General features: G+C 25.6%; 1 non-coding gene across 1 annotated transcript; it reads left to right on the forward strand.

Moving 5' to 3' along the window:
- The first annotated feature begins 3,413 nt into the window (after positions 1 to 3,413).
- LOC145841799 (small nucleolar RNA U3) lies at positions 3,414 to 3,610 on the forward strand. Its single transcript, XR_014370175.1, has one exon. It is a non-coding gene; the product is annotated as a small nucleolar RNA U3 (small nucleolar RNA).
- Positions 3,611 to 8,118: the final 4,508 nt, after the last annotated feature.

Here is an 8,118-nt window from a genome sequence, read left to right on the forward strand (position 1 = left end):
CCATCATTTTTACGAACTTTTAAGTTATTATTAATATTACTATAAATAGATCTTTTCATAAGATTTCTTTTAGAATAATTCAATAATCGTGCTCACTTAATTTGTTTGTTCATTAAACTAAAAAATCTTTAAAAGTTTATTAAGATTTTCATTATGAATGTTTTATACTTAAATGTTTGATAATTTAAACTTTATGCATTTAGTTAGTATAAAAGTTACGTACAGTTAAAGACAGCAAAAACAATCAGAGCAGAGTATTTGACAAAGTTCTACAATCAAACACATAAATTATTAAGCTTCATACAGGCAATTAGCAATTAAAGAAATATTCGCTCAAACCGTTTTCTCAGGAAATTCTCTTATAAGAAGTAAAAATTGGTCTAAAAAACTACATAAACATCTTCTTCAAATCTATAGTTTTGCCATTTGTTAGTTGGTTTTAAAATTTTGTTAATATTTTTCGAAAATTGCATTACAGAAAAAACAATGCTTTTCGTCTAATATAGAATTCTTATATAACGAATCACATTTATTATTAAAGAATTTGTAAGCGTCTTACTCAAGGTCTGTAGAGTTACAAATTGTTTTCTATGTAAGTAATTTTTATTTTTAAAACTGACTTAACAAAAAAAGTACATCTATCTTTAAAGCTGTTTTATCTTATAGAAAAATTTTTGCAAAACAGCAGATGAATCTCTTAACGACGTAACAAAAAACTATTTGTCCTAGACAAAACATTAAACTGTATACTGGTGTATGACTCAATAATTGAAAGATTTTTTCCTACATTATGTCCTAAAAGCAAACTTTCTGGGCACTTTTTTTTGTGTCTCAAGAAACTAAATAAAAAACAATGTTTTATAAAGTATTTTAATTGCTTAATTTATTATAAAGAATTAACATTTGTTTTAAAATTGAGTAGAGCTAGGCTGCATAAAACCGTTAAAACAATTGAATTTAGAGAGTTTTATTCCATAAAGTAAAAAGTTGTTGAAACAAAGTTTTTTAGCACTTATTTTAAATATATTTATGCAAATTGTATGTTTTATTGGCGACCGGTTTCGGTGGCAAGAGATTGCGACCTTTCAAGCAAAAAATAAAATATGAAACTGCATATAACAATGTTAGTTATTTATACTGTTATTTGAAAACTTATTCATGTGTGAAGAGTTTATAGCATTTATTTTAAAAATATTGACGATGAATGTTTATTTAATTAAAATAAGTATCTTCAGCAAACAAGTTTGTTACAAAGATAATACTCATTGATTTCAATTAATAAATAACACTCTTAATAAAATACTCCTAAGTAAAAATTTTAAACAAATAAAATAACTTTACTTTTGCTAGTTTTAAATCAAAGTCACTACATATTTTTTAAATTTTGGGTGTACTTTTATGTTAGATTGAAATGCTTTTTTTCTTTTTCAGAATTATTTATTTGTTATATATATATATATATATATATATATATATATATAGTAAAAGAAAATATGTTGAAAAAATGCAAATCAATAAGTGGAGCTTGATATACTACATGTAATTATTGTGATCCTTAAACCAGTAAATAAATTCTACTAAATATGAACTACAAAACTGTTTGATAGTCGGTTAGTTTTCAGTTACATCTTAAAACTTATACAAATTGTTCTATAATTTCAATAAACCTATTAAGATGATGGAACTTAAACAAACAGAAGGAGAAATTAAATAATTCTGTTATAAGTAAGTATATCTATATAATATCTATATTTATAATAAAAAATAATAACTATTTTTCGAATCGTTTACTTAGTATAAATGTTAAACACATATCTTCAGAACGAAATAATATACATAGCAAAGTTTTTAAATAATCACAAAAAAGACATATTGTGACATTTAAAATAAAATTAAATATTTTTAGTTAGCCTATTTTTAAAAACAGCTTTTGTACAAGTCAACTTATTTTTTGCTTTGTTTGTTCTTGTTTTTGATTTTGTTTTATTGTTTTTTTTTTGTAATTAATTAGTGGTTTTTGTTCTTTTGAAACACATGTTTTGATTGTAGAGGCAGGGATGCTGCCTTTCTTTTCTTTTATTTAATGATAAATCTTTGTTAATTTTTTCGATTTCGTACTTTTCTAAGCAACATAAATGGTATGTTTTGTTGTTTTTCGGTTTTGTTTTGGTACTGCAGAGTACTTCCCATTTTAAATTATAGTCGTTGTTTGCGTCTTTTAACTCCCAAATATAGTTCGATAATTCGGTATTGTGTCTTTTTAATTTGTTAGTAAAGCTTGCTTTATGGTTGCTATATTTATTTTTAAATGTTGTATTAGTGAAACCCGCGTAAAATTTTGTTACATCGTCTGTTTTTATAGTAGCTCGGTAGATTATATTTTTTGATAGGCAGTTATTGTTTAAAGGGCATTTTTCTTTCATGCAGTTGCAGGTTTTTTCATATTGTTTAAAGTTTAGGTTGTTTAATATTTTTTATTGTGTTTAAGAATTTTTGTTTTGAAATTTTCCATACAGCTATAAAAAATTTTGAGTGTGTTCATTATAAAAACTTTGTTGTATGGGTGGTTTGTGTCAAAGTGCTAATTTACCAAGATTAAGAATTCTTTGCCTAATTTAGTTGCTAAAGTTAGGGAAAAGGTGGGTTGAAATAAATAATTTTTCTTCTTCATTGCTTTTTTGTTGTTTTTTCATTTGTCTTTTGATATGTTAGGTTAAATTTGTAGTCGGCGGATTTTAGTGCTGATTGATAATTATGTTTTGCTATGTACTTTATTTCGTTCTGAAAATATGTGTTAAACATTGAAACTGAGTAAACGACTCGAAATTAGTTGTTTTTTTTTATTATAAATATTAATCTCTGCTTTCGCATTGAGAACTTTGACTTTTGTCAATTAAAAAACAATTTCAAATGTAAAATCTATATATTTTTTCAAAGATTAAGTTTCTGATACCATTAGATTCGTATTTTATTGCATATAGATAAAAACCTAAATTTTATTCGTTAAGCTTTCTTTACTTTTTAACTTAAAAAACAATAACAAAAGCAGATTAATTAAAACTTTAAATAACATAAAACTTATTTAATGTATGATAGAAAGCTTTAACAGAAGTTTACTTTTAAAATGATATTTTTTGAACATTGAGTAAAACAGTTATAAACTTTTTCAAGTGACTAATTTAATTGTAACTTGTAAAAGTGGCAAAAATCCTCATTTTTAAAATTTAATCAAACAGAAAACAACTAAAGCAAATATGATGCAATTTTATTAATTAAAGTTTAAACTTAATATATGTGCTCTCGCTACTATGACGTCACAATAGAGATCTATCATCTGTGACGTCACAATAGCTACCAGCCAAATTATAACTTACACAACTACATATATATTCAAAATCTGCACAACAACAATCAAGATCATACTTTTAGGGATCATTTCTAAAGTGTGTGTCCCACGAACGTTATTTAACAATGACGGTCAACCTCTCACGATGATGAATTGTGGAGTGGTTTTCTGAGCAGGAAAATGACTTCAGCTTGCTGAATGTCGTAATGACTGTTCCGCTGTTGTCACGGCAACAGTGGAGGGAAATCTCTCTTTCTGAGTGATAAAACCAGCCTTGAGGGACAATTTTATAATCTAAACCAGGGATTTCCAAAGTGGGCAGTATCGCCCCCCTAGGGGCAATTTTAATAAGTCGGGGCGCGATAACTAGTAAAGGGGAGATTTTATAAATTTGGGCAGTCATAAAATTTTTACTTCCTATGTTGTTATTTTAGAATTTTAGCTTGCCATTAAATATTTGACCCTGAGGTAAAACTTTACAAAAAAAAGTCCATTTTGTTTACGTAATGTTTAGATTTTATTCCGAATATGTAGACAAGAATGTAGATTTTTTCATAAAACTCCGATATGAGAAAAAAAAACAGTGTAAAATCACAAACATGTTCAAGAAATCTACACAAAATATTGATGATGGACAGTTAGCTTCTTTTTTATCTGTCTCTCATAATTGCTAAACAAGGACTGCCTCATACCATTGAGGAAAAAACATTTATTCCTCTCTTAAAAACAGTTCTGGAAAAAGTCTTTCATTATAAAAACACCAGTAATGTTTTACGTTCTATTCCTTTAAGAAACAACACTGTGAAAAGACGTAAAGATGAAATGTCAGAATTTGTTGAAACAAAGTTACTTCGAATGATGAGCAACAATTTTTTTTCGATACAGGTTGACGAGTCCACTTTGCCATAAAATAAATGTCTTTTTCTTGTTCCCGTGCGTTTAATAGTTGATGATACAATATACGAAGAACTAGCGTTCTCCCAACTAATAGAAACGCATAGCACAGGAAGGTTTGTGTTTGAAAAATTTAAAAGTAATATGAAGTAAATAAAATACCTTCAAAACATCTTATAGGAATTGCAACAGATAGTGCTCTGTCTACGATAGGAAAGTATCATGAATTATTAACATATTACAAAGAGTTAAACCCTTATATGTTTACTATTCGTTGCGATATACATCGCCAAATGGTTATTGAAAAGAAACTGTTTAGAAATTTTTTGGCTGTTTTTAATTCAGTTATTGATTTTTTTTCTGAAAAGGATAAGGTATTGGCAGACAATCTTGTTAAAAGAAAAACAAACATTGCTTACATGTCAGACTTATATGGTAAGGTCAACAATCTGAACAAAAAATTACAAGGTAAAAACTAGAATCTTGTAAAAGTAAAAAGTAAGATAACCAGTTTTAGAAACCAACTGGAACTCTATGGAAAAAATTTCAAAAATAATCAGTTATCACAGTTTGCAAGTTTGGAAAACTTAAACCTTTAAATAAGTAAAGGTGAAGTATAAGTATTTTCATCTCATCTGGAACAGCTTAAATGTGATATTGATAAACGGTTTAGTGTTGTTTTTCAATTAAACGTCCCAAAATGGATTATGTATCCCTTCGAAGCAGATGTTTTTGAAGTAAACGTTGACTTACAGGAAACTTTCTCAGAATCACAAACTGACCTTGAACTTAAAGTAAACTTTTCCAAAGAGCGATATGAAAGCTTTTGGACTCAACCAAAACTAAGGCAAAGGTGTTCAATCATTTGGGAAGAAGTTAGATTGTTGTTTATAGATTTTCCTCTAAGTTTTTCCATGTTGTTGAGAAAGCTTTAAGTTCAGTTATCAACATCTTGAGCAAAAGATATAATCTAGATATTTGTAAAGGAGGTGACTTGAGGCTTTATTTGACTGATTTAGAACCAAATATAGAAAAATTTGCAAGCAGTCATGAAGCTCATCCTTAACATTACATTAGACTTCAGTTGCAGACATTATTTTCTGTAAGGTCATCAATTTCAGTTGAATTTTTGAAAGATTTCTTATTTAAGCTGGTTTGTATTGTATTTAAGTAGTGTTTTTATAATAACAATTTTATTAAGTTATTTATTCTACAACAGGTTTGCTTAATGCCTAATGAATATTAATTACGGTAAACTTACTATTGAGTTTGCACTAATTATCCAAAAAAAATTGCAAATTTACAAATTCTAAAATTTAACTTAAATAAATTATAATAATGACTAAGTATTAATAAAACAAAAATTTTAATATACTTAATAGCTTACATAAATCAGTCTTTTTTAATGAATTTTTTTTTTTATGCTTTAGTGGATTTTACGTTTAATTCATAATATTATTACATTATAACATATTGAAATTTGCCATTTTATAAAACAAATGATAATGCATTTTTGAGTTCGCACTTTTTGATTTTGTTTAAAGTGCAAATTCAAACGGAAGTCTACTGTATTTATTGAGTGGTTTATGTTATAAAGTTATTAATAGTTATGTTTTGACTTGGTTAATTTTGTAGTTTATATTTGTCGTTTTACGTTACACTAAAAGTTTTTATAGCATAGTGAGTAAAATATTTGTTTAAAAGATGTTTATTTGACAGATTTTTATTATTACTTGTTTAATCTGTATAAGTAAAAAAATCTTGTAAACAATTTAAGTTTTTATTTCAAAAACGATTTTTTGGCTTTAAAAGAGTAAAGATTTGAGGTCTCTATTTGAAATGACTTCAAATTTTTCACATTCTTAAAGTCAATTTTATTTTCTAACTTGTTTTAATATTCTTAACAAGTCTGTATATTAAGGTATTTTATACTATTAGTACAACTGTTTTTTATTTTATGGTAGCTCAAAATATTTTGATAATTAAAATATGTTGTTTATTTTAATATTACAACCCTAGCTTTTAATTTTTCACTATTTTTCTTTGTTAAACTATTGATAGCTAGAAAACAAGTTCATTTTTTGACAGAATTAAATAAGCCATTGAAAAGACTATTACAGTTACAAAACAAAATTTTTATCTAATATTTTTTTTTTAATTGATTACTTTCTGTTCACAAAATTAACTCTAAAACCTTTAATTTTTTTTTTTTAATAAAAAAATAAAAAAATTTAAAGATTAAGGTCTAGTTTTTTAAAGGTTATTCCAAGTCAAATACACTTTCATGGTATTCTACTACGAAACATATAGTTTAAAAAGGCTGTTTTTGCTTTTTAACTTTACAACTAAAATTTTAACTTTAACTTTACAACTAACTAGCTGAGAGGCAAATAGGGATTTTAATTCATTATAGAAAACTTACAAATAGAATTTTATAAAAAAGAATTAAAAATATTCTTAAACACTTAAAACAGATACTTGTAATTTTGTTACATGTGAGAACTCTTAACTTGTAATTTTTTTTTTTTATTGAATGACAAAAAAATACGCTCAAAATATTTAGTTCTAGAACCTGGTGCACGAAAAAATCTTTTGGTTATCGAGTTGCACACCACTTGGATACCTTTTAACGTCTTGTCCGGGACAACTTTGCTTCAGAACTAATAAAAGTAAAATATAACTTATAAACGAAAAATAAATACTGGATAAAAAAAATATTTTTCATAACTAATGTGACATAACTATGAAATGCATGAAAAAACCAGCAATCACGTTTTAATATTTCGTAAACGTTGTAACTTTCAATAGACATTTTAATATACAAAAAAAAACGCTGCTTGTTTATAACAGACATATTAAAAGCAGTTGCTTTTATTTTCCAACAAGTCTTGTTTTTCTTTATTTCAATTATTTACTGTCCTACTTTGTTTTTTGTTTTTTTAAATACATATGCCTCAAAAAACACTTTAAGTGCGAGAAAGTTTTATTTTATTTTTAGAAAAATATATTAATGTGTAGTTACTTTTATAAATTAAGTACGATTAACTAAAAAAAAACTGTTACGACAAAGAATTATTGTATGTAACCTCATCTTTTCTAAATATTATATCTACCACCATAATATACAAAAGAATTAATTCAGTTTAGGTACAAAAATTTCGACCTGAATAATGAGGTATGTAAAATTTTGTGGCAAATAAAGAACTACTAGAACTTAGATTTTTTTAAATTAACTTAAAATTTTGATTTGTTATATTTTGCATAAACAACGAGAAACAACAACTTCTATATAAAAAAATCAATAGTTCGTTAAATGAGCAAAACTGTAAAGTTAAAAGTATAACAGCTGAAACATGTTATATAAGTGTTTGTTTATTCCTAAGCTTAATAATAGTTTTTTAAAGCAACTTATTACTAAACAAACAATGTTAAACAGAATTATTTCATGAAACTTAAACAGATCAAATATGTTAAGCTTTTTTATTTATTTGCGTGGAAATATTAAGTAAAAAGAAATTATTTATAATTTTCAATACCTTTTAGTTTTTTCTCTATACAATTTAACGCTAAAACAAAAAAAAAAATTTTAAATATATATGTTTTTTTGTTGCCTTGTTTAATTAAAACCAGCAGCATTCTGTAAGTATTAACTAAAGTTTTTAAGCCTTTAAAATCCTCATTTTTTATACTTTACTTAAACAGCAAACATTTGAAGAAAAAATGATTAATTTTATTAAGTTACTGTTTTTGGTCAATAAAATTACTATCTATAATATGACGTCACAATAGAGCTCTATCATCTGTGATGTCATAATAGCTACCAGCCAAATTATAACTTACACAACTACATATATATTCAAAATCTGCAAAACACCACT

Source organism: Thalia democratica, chromosome 7, assembly GCF_965202585.1.
Source record: "Thalia democratica chromosome 7, ktThaDemo2.hap1.1, whole genome shotgun sequence".
Lineage (NCBI taxonomy): Eukaryota > Metazoa > Chordata > Thaliacea > Salpida > Salpidae > Thalia > Thalia democratica.